The sequence below is a fragment of the Ambystoma mexicanum genome, chromosome 1p (genome assembly GCF_040938575.1).
Source record: "Ambystoma mexicanum isolate Mex_15411 chromosome 1p, UKY_AmexF1_1, whole genome shotgun sequence".
Taxonomy (NCBI): Eukaryota; Metazoa; Chordata; class Amphibia; order Caudata; family Ambystomatidae; genus Ambystoma; species Ambystoma mexicanum.
The window spans coordinates 1,484,318-1,500,310 of record NC_090921.1 but is presented as its reverse complement, the minus strand read 5'-3'; the positions used below and the strand labels follow the sequence as shown (position 1 = coordinate 1,500,310).

The 15,993-nt window shown below is 44.7% G+C and overlaps 1 long non-coding RNA gene and 2 other non-coding genes across 4 annotated transcripts in view; 2 read left to right on the top strand and 1 right to left on the bottom strand.

Moving 5' to 3' along the window:
- Nucleotides 1–15,993, top strand: part of LOC138563678 (uncharacterized) — a 311,901-nt gene that overhangs the window by 116,630 nt on the left and 179,278 nt on the right. The window lies entirely within an intron of this gene.
- TRNAI-AAU (transfer RNA isoleucine (anticodon AAU)) lies at nt 2,982–3,055 on the top strand. The gene has a single exon. It is a non-coding gene; the product is annotated as a tRNA-Ile (tRNA).
- On the bottom strand, nt 3,795–3,868 carry TRNAN-GUU (transfer RNA asparagine (anticodon GUU)). The gene has a single exon. It is a non-coding gene; the product is annotated as a tRNA-Asn (tRNA).

Here is a 15,993-nt window from a genome sequence, read left to right as displayed (position 1 = left end):
AGTGGTGACAGTGGTACAGATTATTGCCATTATTCTGTATTAAGTGGTTAGTGTTCACATTATTCATTGCATCTCATTATAAAACAATGAGGGATCAATATTAAGGCATCCCTTCATTGTAGTAATTGCAAACATGTATTTCACTTTTTAAACTCAATGTCCCTATGTACACGTTCCTACAAATACAGTTTATGGTAAAAATGACATATGATATGTACTTCGACAATTTTATTTTGTCCATTTTTATTGTCAATGAGGGAGTTGTTTTCAAAGTGTAAGACTTGTACACTTGTAAAGAGCAGAATTGCATGCATTACATTTTCTGCATTTTTGGATTCGTCTTATGTTTGATTGGAGCCCAGTAGAGGGACACAGTCTTTTTGGCTATTAGCAGAATCTATTGCATGCAAGTACAGATAGGGAGAAATGGCATGTGTTGTGTGGGTATTTTCCCACCCGTTGACTGCCCATGGCCATGCTAATCCTTATGGCCATTCCCACCCAGTGCCTGACCGTTCCCACCCCAAACACCTCTTCATGGGAACTCTTTGAGCTCGCTTTAATCAAGCCTTACCATCAACCTTTGTGCTTTAAGTGCCTGCCAGTGTTTTTCAAACCAGTCTTCTGAGAGTTAATGGCTTAACTGGAGTTGTAAAGACGCTACTGGTGTAATAAAAATGCCACAACCAGGTCTGGCTTCAACTACTCGATTTATGGGCACAATGCGTGTCCTTCACTAAAATCCTCTTTAAAACAGGCATTGGCAAAGTCAACAGTGAGTATTTGCATTTTGTATTTTATTGAACTTATATAGCGCTTTAATCCAAAGTGATGTACATAAGAACTAGAAGTATGGTTACGAATACATAACTCGAGGAAGCGTAATCAACGATTTTTGGCTCTGTGGTGTACATTGCATAGGTTACGAAAAATTGGCCAGGAGCATGGATTAGGGCCAATGCGGTTTTCTGATCATGATGGGTTCAATACCTGAACTCGTGATTAGCGGCTGGACTTCAGCATGTAGAGCAATATGCAGGCTTAACGTTTTATCTATTTATTTTTTAACCTGCAACCAAGTGAGAGAACATATACTGAGTGAGGCAAGGTGAACGTTTATGTTGACATCGGTAATGAGTGCAGCAAAGTGCATTCTGGGACATATAGTCCTATCCTGATATTAATTATGAATGGTGAAGAGTATAATTTTGGAAAACTCCTCTGGGGCTTTCGTACATTGTTAGTGATGGGCATTTTTTAAGAATAAGGCAGAGTGTTGTCTAGGACAGGTTTTTAGCTTTTGTGCTGAATAAGCAGAATGCATTATAGGAAATATAATCCTGTGGTGTTTGTGCACTTTGTAAAGGCACGCGCACTCTGGCATCTGTTTTGGCTACTGTCCTGCTATTGTCATTTATCAACAGACCACACCTGCATGGGTTGCGTATTAAAGGAGTTTTATCCCATGCTTTACCAATGAAAAACAGAAAACAATCATAATTAAACATTTAGGACAGCATTTCAACCAAACCTCTTCTCATGGACCATCTTGGTCCCTTTCCTGCTTCCCCAAACTAAAAAGGTTTTCTGTGGTAAACAAGGAATTAAGCACACACATATCTGGAAAAATTGTCAATAGCTATACCAGTTTCTCCTTTCACAAGATTGTGGAATCCTGCGACATGAAGGCCTTTATTCACACAGCCTTTTCCAATGGGGGTTTGCCATTATAAAACACTTCGGCGAACTAGGCCCTTAAAGTCTTCTTGGTTCTTTCCCTAAATGTCCTCTAGCTTATCTCTACTCCAATTCCTCCTGTATATTCTATAGATAGCACTGCATCTCTACCACCAATCATAAAAACATCTGGAGCTGCACGTTTGTTGGTAGACCTAGTCAACTCTGTTTACCAGCCAATGTTTCAACAGAGCAGCTTATAAGGGCCTTATGACCTGGCTGCAAATTTCAGCAGTACAACTCCTACATCCATCGCTCCCACAACCCCAAGGAGAAGCATCTCTTTCTGTGCACTCTGCTGTTTGACATTCACAAGCCTACCAGGTCAGTCTGCTTGTCCTAAAACACATACTGCTTAGGTGTCACCCATCATTCACTTTTATGTGACAGTTACTCAACCACATCAGCACTGTTCTCTAATGTTAGCAGCTTGTTTTCTGCAGCTGTGCACCTTTCTTCGCTTGAAGAATGTATTGGGGACCCCTTGACATTCCCAAATAAAGGTACATTTCTTAAAGGGCCTTTTGGTCATACATGTTGGTTGTCCACTGGCAGGGTCTGAGGTGGGTGAGATGCATATGAATGCAGTCCTTGTCATGTTATAGGATTATTCGGGCTTGTGATTGCGAACCTAACATGCAAAGTTGTGTTTGGCAAACGAGCTGCACCGGCATATGGTTATACCTAGCACACACAGCTACACCTGGGCCTAAGGTGACTGTAGATGGGTGTAGGTGGATGCCACAAAGCAAAGGAGGCAGGTTCTGCCATACAACCTCACCATGTGATACTGCATCTAGGTTTGGATGGAAGTACTTGTGAATGTGAGGATATAGCTGGGCATTCTGTGTGAGACTGCAAACCAGTCCTATTGTCTTTGCTAGTAGTTGTTGAATTGTGTGAGCTAGCTTTTTTACCTATTGACCCTGTGGACATAAACAAATAATGCTCTAATAGACATCATGATGGAATGTTAGAACAAATGTCTTTTTTTATTAGGTCCAATGTCCAATGTGTCAGGTTAGGTTATGATATATGTTCTTTTCTTTTCGGCATGTTCCTTCATGCCTCCACTCCTCCCCCAGATCCAGAATCCAGGTCTTCTGGTATAAAGTGATTCTAGGGGATGGCATAACCACAAAATGTCCCCTACAGATGTGACCGAAGGTGGGAAAGACTTTTCTTTAACTATGAATATGGATTTGATAAGGGCATAAGCTTGCTGAAAGGCAGTTTTCAAAGCCGGCCGGTTAGCTCAGTTGGTTAGAGCGTGGTGCTAATAACGCCAAGGTCGCGGGTTCGATCCCCGTACTGGCCAGTTGTTTTTAAACAACACAAATAGTTTTTTTTACCAGTATTGCTGAAAACCGTGTTACCAATTTGTCTCTGATGGTATATGAAAGACGCAAATCAGATGGCCGAGGGTAATGGGATTTTAGATATTTTCTTAGGTTTGATTCTTTCCGAATGATTCGCTAGGAGGTTTCGACATTGTGAATATGCACTTTTATCGGGTGATAAAATCCCGTTCCTAGCATTACGTCATTGGGTCCGCCATTACAGGGGGTGTGCGCTTCCGGAGAATGTTGCCTTTAATTAACGCAATTGTTGTCCAGCATGGATATGATGGATTTGGCCCCCACAGTGGAGTTAGACCGTGGAGGAGAGCTGAGAGAGCTCAGGTTCATGAGGACACACGGGGGCCATTTTATGTTGTATTCGCCTAGCGGCCCCTGTCTGGTGCGAACAACTTCATGCGTTTACTTTGCCGCTATCCGTTTTTTGTGCTGCTCTGCGGGATGATGATGCAGGCCTTGTGTCCCGCCCACCCACTCCTCGGGAGACAGAATAGCACAAAGAAGAATAAATAACCGGCTGTGGAACTAGACATATCCTTTGACTTGCGTGACAAGCGAAATATCATCATATATACTGCTCACGTGTACAGTTCCAGAGCGGGGTCTAGCATACGTAGCAAGGCTAATTTGATAGTTTTTTAGAGGAATTTCAGATGTAGAAAAAAAAATGCAAATTCATAAAAAGTAAAAAAAAGAACCCGTCCCTGGGTGGGCTTGAACCACCAACCTTTCGGTTAACAGCCGAACGCGCTAACCGATTGCGCCACAGAGACTGTTGTATTTCGGATAGTATTTTTCAATACTGTTTCTGAAAGTGTAATTGTATTTATTGATTTATAAAGTGCCTTATACCAAAGCACTGACCATGAATGGCTCGATTCAAGTCTTTTTATTTAGTAATTCGAATGGATTTCTGCGAAAACAGCATCTCCAATGGCGGCTGACGTTCAGAACAGCATGTCATCTGCTATCCCATACACCAGTGGCAGGGTTATGCTTTCCTCTGCTCTTCCACTGTTGTTGCTGACACTCTAAAGTGCTTCTGCACCAGTGGTAGCACTTTCTGTCTAAAGTGGTACCCATAATAACACACCACTTTCCTGGTTTCTGACGTTCATTTTAAACACCCCTTGCCCCCGAAAACAAGGAGTTAGTAAAGCAATTTCACCACCCTTATGCTAGAACATTTCTAACCTCACACAAGACAACCAGACATCTATTCATACTGCTCTATCGCCTTCACTGTAGAAGTCATTGTTTGCAGCGCCAAGCATAACAGTGCGGATTGCAGCACCAAGCATAACACCGCGGAAGGGGCAGGAAGTAGAGCAATAAATAAGGCTATAAGTAGAGCCCAGGCAGGGTGAGCAGCCTATTTGCACGAAAAGCATAACAGCACTCCCTGCAGCCCATCAGCAGCGACTACCAATGTGTTTCGCCAAGACCGACAGGCTATGGGAGGCTCGGGGTGTGGTGGCCTAAGTATGCTGGAAAGTAATGGATAAGTAAAGAGAGCTATCTGTAAATAAATAAAGGAACAGGTGAAGGTGTCAGAAGGGTGCGCAGAAATGTGTAAACAAAAAGGTGCTGCCGATTGTCTGGGATTGGAATAATTTATTGTCAAACTTCGTAAAGAGAGACAGAAATCTCATCTTAATGCCTGGTTCACGCCCCTACTCAAAGAATTAAGACTACAATAAGGAAAACTCCAATCCGTTTGGCGTCACTTCCCCACTGACGATAATAAAGTCAAGCTAACCGACCACTCCAAATTCTACAAAAAAGAAATAATTAATACTAAAAAGAACTAATTTAACGATAGAATCTCAAAGGCTAAGTCTGACACCAAGGAGCTATTCACTATCCTTCGTGAAATGGAATCACGGATCCCTCTGGCCGACAATGTCCCGAAGGATAAGCCATGGTGTACTGACATACAAAATGCTTTGTCGAATAAAATTGCTTCTCTCTAACTCAAAATACCTAACAAGAAAGCCTCACTGCTCCCATCTGAGCAGCAACTCCCCCAAACCACATGGGACAGAACTACCGTACCTTACAGCTTCAAGAAAATCTCTATCCTCGAGACGGACAAAATCATACTCTCCCTAAAACCCTGGAATTATAAGGGAGACAGTTGCCCAGCCCAAATCATAAAGGATGCAGCTAGGGACCTAGACCCTTTCATCTCTAAGGCTATTGATGCCTCCTTCAAGACCACACAGTGCCCAATAATCTTAAAGAATCTTGGGTCCTCCCTTTGCTAAAAAAAACAACATTAGACCCGACCATCCCCACCAACTACAGACCAATCACTACTGTCCCCTTCTTACTTATAATTATCGATAGAGTAGTTTACCTTCAAATTCAGGAATACTTGGAAGCTAATCACTTATTAGGATCATGGCAAACTGGCTTCCGTCCTCTTCATGGCACGGAAACAGCCTTACTAGACCTTAAGACCCAAATTGACGAGCTGAAGAATAATGGGAAAACAGCTATGCTACTTCTCCTGGACCTATCGGCAGCCATTCGACCTGGTGGATCATGCAGTCTTATGCAACCACCTCAGGTCGGCTGCCCATTTCTCAAGGGATGCCATAACCTGGGTCCAGTCCTTTCTAGCTAACTGCACAATGAGAGTTTTTTCTCCCTCAGCCTCAACTGACCCCATTCAAATGTCTTGCAGAGTACCACAGGGATCCTGTCTCTCGCCCACTATGTATAACATTTTTACTAAGCCTTTGTTTGATACGTTGGACAGACTGGGTGTCATCTACACAAATTATGCAGATGACACCCAGATCCTCACCCTTCTTTCTGGCAACTTTCTCAAGGACACAGCCTTAGTACATAAGATATACCTCCTCATTCAGGCATGGATGGCATCGCACAGCCTCTGCCTGAACGACGACAAAACCGAGATGCTGGTTGTAAAGACCGGTAGGGGGTGTCTGTACTTCTGCTCTCTATATGGTAGAGGAGAGGCACAGAGGACCCCAGCCAAGATTCTCTATTATTGGTTGGTGGTTGAGCAATCAAGGCCTAGCTTCTCAGGAGGTGATGCAGGCTGGTTCTTAAGTACAGTGTAGTCCCCGAACCCCCCACAAAGGAATGTCCACACACTGTATTACTGAAAACACAGTCTTTATATAATTAATATTCAAAGGTATGTACACAATCACAATAACGCACTTTGTACTTGGAAGTCAATAATGATAAATATATGCAGTTCTAAAGTGGTACCACTAATGTTATCCAATCTCATTAAAGTGCATCAACTGTACGTTTAAAATGTCACACAGGTTAATAACGAGGAAACCAGCAATAGAGATAGACAGGAACGTAAGATGGTTGAAACAATAGGCAGAATGCTGACCCCTACCCCGAGGCACAGTTCTGTGTGGAGATCCCCCCACCTGGGCAACCTATAAATAAAGATATATAGCACAAGCCCAGTCCATATATTGTCCGATAGTCTTACTTCCTCCTATTAAGGTTTTACCCCCCCAATGTACCTGGTGGAGTAGAGTTCTCCGACGATGCGTCGACCGATCCTTCTTGAGTGACTCCCTTTCAGGCAGGAGCCACGGATCGCCGAGAGGTGTCGAGGACCTCGGCGTTCGGTGTCGGGGAATCGACGGCCCTTCTTGAGTGCCCTCCCTCTAAGGCAGGAGTCACCGGTCATCGAACGTCCGACAGTGAACAGGTTGAACTACGGCAGGGAAGTGGCAGCTTCGTTCCTAGTGGTGCTCGTCGACAGAGCATTGGCGTCCTGCAGGGAAGAGGCGTGCGGGGCACCTCGCATGATAGTTCTGGACCGCAAAGAGATGATGAAGAACTGTGGCCCAGCAAGGGTGTCGAGTCGTCGGCATCTCTGTGGTCTTTAGATTGCGGGAAACCCACCGGCGGATGCTCCTCGGCGCGTCGACGGTCGGGCCTTCTCCAGCGGGAGACAAGCGGGTGACGATGCAGACGAGAGCGTCCGATGATCAATTGAAGTTCTTAGGCAAATGGGAGCACGGCGGCTCCGGTCAGCGACGGCGGTTGTCGACAGTGGTGGACAACAGTCCGGGCGCTTCTCTTTGGAGTTCCGCAGCAGTCCCCGTAACTGGTCGGCAGCCTGTCAAAGGTCTGTCTACCAGGGAGCATTGGCAAAGATCAGCTGTGCACGATGGTCCCTCGTAGCTCGGGAAGAGGGCGTCTTACCAGGTCCTCTCTGGGTCAGTCCTTGGAAACACAGCAGCCTTCAGATTGCAAAGGAGAGCCACAGCACTCCTTCTCGTCCAGCGGGGTTTCAAGGTGAAGCGTCAGTTACTCCAGTTACTCGTCGTAGTGGACTTCAGCTTCTGAACACGATTCCTAGCAGTGAGAGGTCCCCAGATATACTGTTGATCTCCCATTCATTCCGCTGGGTAACACTCAAGCGTCCAATCACGACTACGGGCATTCATGCAGACAGGCAGCCAATCAGGCACACACGGTATTCAGGCCATTCACTTCTCTCCAGACACTCACAACAAGTTATGTGTATTGGGACAGGTACCGAGCCATTCAACACTCCAAGCTGCATTCATACCCGTTTCGGGCAGGGTTGTCTCAGTCATTGTGTCAACCACCAGATACTAAACACCCACAACACAGAATGCATATTCGTCACACACTCTATTCACCCAGGTCCCACCCACAGGAGGTACCCACAATATACATCACCAGGAAGCCTCCAGCTACTCTGGCCTGGCCTTCAAAACAACACCATATATGACATTTCCACCCAACAGCCAGTCAGGGGGAAGGGACAGAGTCAGGGCTTCCCAGGACTTTGGGAAAACAAGGTAATGGGTAATAGAAAGCAAGAGGCCACCGGGGCATCTTGTTTTCCATCAGGAATCAACTGATCCCAATGGCAGGGCCGGGGTATCCCAAAATGGAGGATACTCTGAGCACCTGTCAAAATCAGCATGGAGCTGCCACCAGCCCATACCCGGCTCTGCGGGCCACCCACAGGTGCCCAAACACATACACTAGGGGCACAGGGTTGTACCCCCACCCATGGGTGCCATAAGGGTATCCCACGGGTCAGTTCACCAAACCAAAAGAAAGAGAGCTGCACCGCCAGGAGTCCCACATGAACTCCTGTGCAGAAAACATGACAGAACACACAATAAAAAGCAGTAAAGGACAAGGATACGGAGGCCCTGTCCCTCCGATGCATATCCTGCATCACACTGATCGTAGGCTCAGAGACAAACCTTAAAAAACATAGCCCTAGTTATGCCTCATTCAACATTGATAATAACTCCATCAAGGTGATGCCTGTTGTTAAAACTTTAGGCTTCTACCTTGACTCCACACTCACCCTTAAGAAACAAGTTAACTCTCTTGCATCTACAACAGCCTACACGCTCAAACTCATCCGAGCCTGCAGACCATTTCTCTCCGAAACTAGTTGTATTACCTTGGCCAAAGCTCTTATAATGTCCAGATTGGATTATTGTAATGCCTTGTACTGAGGTGCCAATAAATACATTATGGATAAAATTCAAAGATTACAAAATAATGCCCTAAGAGCAGCTCTGAATATTATTAACAGAGAGCACATCTCTAATTTAGACGAGATGTCCACTGGTTAAAAATAAACAACAGGATCGTCCTTAAATCAGTCTCACTCACGTCTAAGTGTCTGAACAACTTAGCACCACCATATTTCTCAGAAAGAATAAATAGGAGAATTGCTACTCGCCCTATGAGATCTGCCAAAGCCTAAACTCTAGAGATCCCCAGATTCAAACGAACCACAGCTGGTGACTCCTGTTTCCCGGTCAAAGCAGCGCAATCCTGGAATGCTCTCCCTTCCGGTCTCAGAATGGAACATCCTTACCCTAAATTTAGACGCAATGTACTAAAATGGCTATGAACAAAGGACTCCTAACCTGCTCCGCCCTGTACCAAGACCGCACACCCTACCTGATACCTGTTACGCTCTACCACATTCACTGTATTTGCTACTTACTGTACTAGTTGACTGCAACATGTATTATATAATATGTGACCCCTAGCTTTCACCACTCTACTGTAACTTGGAAGTGGCAGTAAATTTATATTTCTTGTATGTATGTATATGTACCTGACATGCTCCGTAACTAAGCTTTATGTTTACATGTCTTGTTGCGCCCAGCTACCTAAAGGTTTGGTGCGCATAACCAAATAAATAAACAAACAAACAAACAAATAATATATTATTGTCTGGTTTGCAGTGACAAAGTGATATTACAATTGCAGCCTTGTTATGCCACAAATGGACAAGTTGGTTTGGCCTCAGTTATTTAGACAAAGTGGGCTGCAACAGGATGGTAGGTAGCTCACCGGTTGGGAGGGGGGAGAGTGGTACCCGACTGCCAGTATTGTCACCCAAGCATCCTGTGAATAAAATGTTCAAGCATGCATGCACCATGTCAACAAGTTAGCCACATCACAGAGCAGTCATCAAGGAGGAGTTAAAAAAACAGGTTTAAATGTCAGCTTGCACCAAACAAGAAAATATCCCTTTTAGTAGGATTTCATGGAGGCATGTCTCCGTTATTTACACTTCAAAATAGCATGATATTCCATGTTTTCATAGGTTAGCATGCTTACCATAGGATATTCATAAGTGCTATCAAGGGGGCTGCTGCACCGTAAATCTACCTCGCAGCAATACACACATCACGACGCTTCTGTATATCTGCAATATTGATTCTTTACCTTTTATTCCTCTTTTGTACATATGCGGTGTTCCTGAGGAGTGCTGTATCTTTGCTGTCGTTATTCCTGCTCACTGTTGTTGCGTCACTTCTGGGCCCCTTATTTCTCTGTACATCTTCTGTACCGTTAGGGGCCACTATGTGGTGTATATTTACCCACTCAGCAGTACTTCCCCACATCACCAACCTGCACTGCAGTAGTTAACAGCAGAATGGCTGTGCTGGCTCATTTGAGCACCAGGGCCTTGTATTAAAACTGTGTTTTGTAGCTACAAAATAATGGCTGCACTGTCTTGCCAAGCACCTATTGGGAACGATGGGACAGGGAGCACACTGAGAAAGGCAGCCAGTGTGTTTCTTACATGCACCCAAGAAGAAAATGGAAAGGCAGCAGAAGAGAGAATTATTCCAGTATGGCACGATGTGTCAGACCAAGTCTGGGAAATCAACAGAAGCTTTACTTTCAACCGCACGGGAAAACGCTTCACTTTTTGGCTACAAAATGTCAAAAATCACTGCTTCAAAAGACACTCTAGTTCTACAGGCATATGTCAATTTCAGTGGACCTGTGTCTTAAACAGATTGATGTATAAGTGAAGCTGACTAGGGCTGCAAAACAATGTTGGGAAGTCAGAAGGAAGAGAAAACCTTTTGAAATGGTCAGCCCAGCAGACATCACCACGTGTTAAAATGCACTTTTACAAATAAGTTAAAATGCCTGTTTTAAAAGTGTAATGTTGAAAGAAGGCCCTGTCTTGGCCTAGAAATGTAAAGGGGGTTTTGCTGGGAAACATACATGGGAGGTTTCATTTCAACAGGCTTGCTGCTGATTCAAAAGAAAAGAAAATAAAGAAATACATGTTTTTGGCTGTACTGGTAAATCAGCCTAAACAGGTTTCTGCCATGGACCAAGGGACATTTGGGTGCTGATAACAGCAGTGCCCTACCCCCAAAAGAAGCAAACAGGGAGATCTGGGACACATAGTGTTAATTGCCGCCCTTGAAACTTTGAATGGACCAAGAGAAAGAAATATCACATGCTCGTCAGACTTCTGTCTGGGCTTCAGTTTGAGACAATAGATCTGGGACACCTAAGTGCGACCTTTGGAAGTGACAACCACCAGTCACTCAAGCTGGGGAAACTCCAGGGAAGCCCTGGGCTGAACTGACATTTGGTGGTAGCCTGAAGAAAAAAATGGTCCCAGTGGATGACAAAGGCTGCCAATTTTGGATCTAAAGACTAGTTTATTAATAAAACTTTGAGACTTTTATCTCCACAATTGGACAACGCAGAAATGTGAAAGTTTCACAATTTAGATGCAATTTTGATGTCTTTAATTCAAGACGTGGTAGCCTTCAGTGGCACATAAGGGACAGAAATGGCAGATAATTGGATATTCTGAGGAAAGTGTATATGGTGCCACTTTGAAATTCGAGATTAACGTGCCTTATGATAATATGTACACATGTATACAGTTATAGAATTGTAGGTATGACATTTCTCACTGAAAAGGACAAACAATTATTAGACGGAGGAAACAAAGTCCTACAAATGTGAGAATATGACTGCCATGCGTGAAATATGTAATCTGCCTATGTAATTTGTTAAAGCGCCACAACTGTACAAATGTGTAATTTATGTTAAGATTGATTTTTGGCAAAAGGACTGTGGGATGGCTTTGCACCTCATAAAAACACATCCCCATAAACTGAGTCCCCTCCTAGAGGAGGCAACCAACATTGGCTGCTCTATCCGGTTCTTGGGGGTAGTGTTACGTTCACCTGGCTCCCACTGGGCGCGTAGGTCGGACCCGGACAGCTGTGGTCTCCACCCACATGATGCATAGTGCAGCGATGACTGACTGGATCTGCCCTCCTAATCTTGTCTGTTTAACCCGTAGAAATATTCTCCTGCAAGTGGAGAGATGGATTTAGCCACTTGTGGATTCAAGTGATGGCACCCCCACAGTCCTCCCCAACTAATCACCTCCAAAATGCCCTCACAGCAATCTCACATTATATTCTTGAAAGATGAGCTCTCCATCCTGCGTGAATTTGCAGGGGCGCATCGATTCCAGTTACTTCACTGGTTTGAAGGCTCGGGAGAGTTCCGGAGAGTATTGACTCTGGGGTTCCTGGTGAGGACCAGTAAGTATTAAGTTCATAGAGTTCAATATGTCCGATGTTCACTCTTGTTCCCCCCTTCCTTTCTTGTCTTGCAGCTGGCTCGTGAAAAGATGCTCTTGTGGCAGCTGGTGGCGCTCAGGTAAGAGTTTGTATTACCCGGCGCTGTCCGGTAAATGTTGCACGAGGAAAACATGTTGTTTTGTCTCTCTTTACAGATGTGGCATATGAAAATATGGAGAGTCACAAAAGGATGCCTCCGGTGGTAAATCATGTAAGTCTATGGTGGTAAGAATTATATTTGTTGGTTCCCTCGGCTCACCTTGTGGTTTTCTTTTGTCTCCTAGGTGCCGCAGTTCGGCGAAGAAATGATGGAGGCAGCGCCGACCCGAAGGATGCTGTGAAGACTGGTGAGTATGGTGCGGCGCTGCAGCTGGAGGTGCGGCGCATGCAGAAATGATGTTCTTTACAGGTCCAGAGACAAGATGGATCCAGAATCAGGTGTGGAATAGAAATAAGTTAGTTTTCTAACCTTGTCCCTTTCTTTCCTCTTTGTTTTAGGAGCTCCGGATTCGAGGCGGGCGTGGCAGAAGACTGGATGCAGGCTGCAGGCACGGTGTGTGTTACGCTGCTGGATGCAGAATAATGCGAAGCGTGTGTTGCTGGTCGGGTGTGATTTAAATAGCCTCAAAAGTAGTCCCAGGTAAGAAGTCCCTAGCACCACACCCGAGTAAAAAATTGTTCCTGTAGAAAAATAGTCCCTTTCAAGCTTCATGTTGGATTGAAGTCATTTGCAGTATGGTCTGCCTGAGGTAAGTAATGACTATGAGCCTGGTGCCTAAGGCGCCAGGACTGAACCCATATAGCCCCTAGCCGGGGCTGCTGAGGTTGTACTAAATGTCTAGATGCCTGCTCCCGGGGATGATGGGCTTGGTCCGGATGCCTGGGGGTAGGCATCATGACAGCACTCCCACCCAAGGCCCCTCCTAAAGTTGTTCTTCCCCTGGGCCCTGGTTTGCCTGGGAGGTTCCGATGGAATCTTTTCACCAACCGAGGTGCATGGACGTGGTCATTAGGTTCCCATGAACTTTCTTGTGATCCGTAGCCCTTCCAATCAATTAAATAAAAAAGTTTTGATTTAACCATCTTGGAGTCCAGGATATTTTTTACCTCGAATTCAGGTTCTCCATCTATCAAGATGGGGTTGGGTGGTTTGGTTAATCTTGTTCCTGGTTGAACTGGTTTTAAAAGTGAAACATGAAAGACAGGATGAATGCGCATATTAGAGGGTAATTCCAATTTGACGGCTACCGGGTTGATAATGGCCTTAATAGTGTAAGGTCCCAAATATCTAGGGTTAAAAGTCTGAGTTCCCTTCAGAGTTATGTGTTTCGTAGCCAGCCAAACTTGATCCCCAATCTGGTATTGTGGAGTTTCACTTCTATGTTGATCAGCATTTTTCTTATATTTCTCTTTTGCTTGTTTCAAATGTTCTGTTGCCTCTTTAAAGGCTTGTGTAATAGTAGAATGCAAATGACTAACTGCAGGCATTTCTAAATGCTGAGGCAAATCTAGTCCTGAGGTTCGAGGGTGATGTCCATATATGATATAAAAGGGGCTTTGTCCGGTTCCTGAATGTACAGAGTTATTGTATGCATACTCGGAAATCCATAAAATATCTTTCCAATTACTTTCGGTCTGGTGTAGCATGCAACGTAGGTACTGTTCAAGGGTCTGGTTGGTCCTCTCCGTCTGACCATCGGTCTGGGGATGGTGACTGGTTGATAACCTCACGTCGATTTGCGCTAGTTGACAACATTTCTTCCAAAAATGTGAAATGAATTGACTACCTCGGTCAGAGACCAATACGGAAGGAAATTTGTGTATTCGAACAAAGTTTTCGAGGAACTCCTTGGCCAGAATTGAAGCAGAAGGTAATCCCTTTAGAGGAATAAAGTAGGCCATCTTGGAAAAAAGATCCACAATAACTAGAATGGTGTTAAATCCATTACATGGAGGTAGATCTGTAATAAAGTCTAACGATAAGGTGTGCCATGGTGTAGGTGGAATATCTAAAGGTTGTAAGAGGCCAGTTGGTTTTTTCTTCTGACTTTTGTTTTGGGCGCAAATGCCACAAGACATTACAAATGACTTTACATTTTTTCGCCATGTGGGCCACCAGAATTGTCTCTTAATTTTAGCTTCAGTTTTTGCGATACCTGGGTGTCCTTCCATCAGAGTGTCATGATAATTGGAGATGACTAGTTCTTGGAGTTCCTTGTGCGGTAGAAATAGTCGCCCTTGATAATAAGGTAGGTCACTGATGACTGAGTAGTCCGGGCCTTTCTTCACCCAGTCCTTCAGGGCTGTTGGATCGAAGAGTTGTTGGATCTTTACTTGAATATCGTCTAGTGTCTGTAGAGTGGTTATGCCAAGAATTCTTTGTTCTGAAATTATAGGCACCGGTTCCGGGTTCGCATATGCTTCTCCCATCCCTATTCGGGATAAGGCATCTGCCTTGCCATTGTTACAACCTGGTTGATAAGTGATCACGAAATCAAACTCGGCAAAGAACAATGCCTATCGAAGTTGACGCGACGATTGGGCCTTGGCTGTTTTTAAATACTGCAAGTTCCGGTGATCGGTGATTACCGTAATGGTATGCCTAGCACCGAGAAGATAATGCCGCCAAGCCTTGACGGTGGATTTGATGGCTAATAATTCTTTATCGGTAACCGCATAGTTTAACTCGGGTGCCGAGAACTTTCTGGACCAAAATGCTACTGGGTGAAGTTGACCGGTTTCTGGATCCTTCTGGGACAGGACAGCTCCCATGGCTAAACTGGATGCATCAGTTTCAACTATCTATGGAAGTTCGGGGCGTGGATGCTTTAAGACAGGTGCAGATGTAAATTTCGCTTTGAGCTCTTGGAAGGCCTTTTCAGCTTCTTCAGTCCGCGAGAAGCGTTTGTTTTTTCGCAAAAGTGCTGTGATAGGGTGTAGAACTTGTGAGAAATCCGGAATGAATCTGCGGTAGAAATTAGCAAATCCGAGCATGCTTTGTACCCCTTTAACTGAACTGGGTGATGGCCACTTGAGGATTGCGTCCACCTTTCGAGAGTCCATTCGGACTCCTTTTGGAGTCAGGATAAATCCAAGGAATTCAACTTCCGTAGCATGAAAAACGCATTTTTCCAATTTTGCATATAACTCTTGCTGGCGTAGTTTCTCAAGGACTGCACGAACGTGCTTCACATGGTCTGATTCTGAAGAGGAGTACACTAGAATATCGTCTATGTATACAACAACAAAGACATCAATGAGTTCACGAAGGACATCGTTCATAAAATACTGGAAGGCTGCTGGTGCATTGCACAACCCGAAGGGCATCACCTGGTATTCGAATAACCCGTACTTAGTGCGAAAAGCAGTCTTCCATTCGTCGCCTTTCTTTACATGTACCAGATGATATGCCCCTCGGAGATCTAATTTAGTGTAGATGCAAGCGTCCTTTACTTGGTCTACTAATTCGGGGATCAGAGGCAATGGGTATCGGTTCTTAACCGTGATCTGATTTAATGCGCGGTAGTCTATGCACGTTCTGAGGTCACCTTCCTTTTTAGGCACGAAGAACAAAGCTGAAGATGCAGGGGACTTGGATGGACGAATGAAGCCATTAGCAAGGTATTGGTCCAAGTATTGTCGTAGGTGAAGGTTTTCGGGTTCCGTAAGGGCATAGATCCTACTACATGGAGGTTGTGCACCGGGTATGAGATCGATTTGACAATCGTATGATCTGTGAGGTGGTAGGGTGTTTGCCTGTAGCTTTTGGAAAACATCCTGGAATTCTTGATATTCCTGAGGTAACTGCACGACTCAAGTAGCGACTGGGGCCAGGCCTTGGTTCAAGTTTTTTTTGGGTAACAAGTATGTGCACAATCCGGGAAGGTTATTCTCTTCTCTCGCCAATCAATACAAGGATTATGTTTTTCCAACCAAGGTATCCCCAGTATTATTTGGAACTGTGGGGC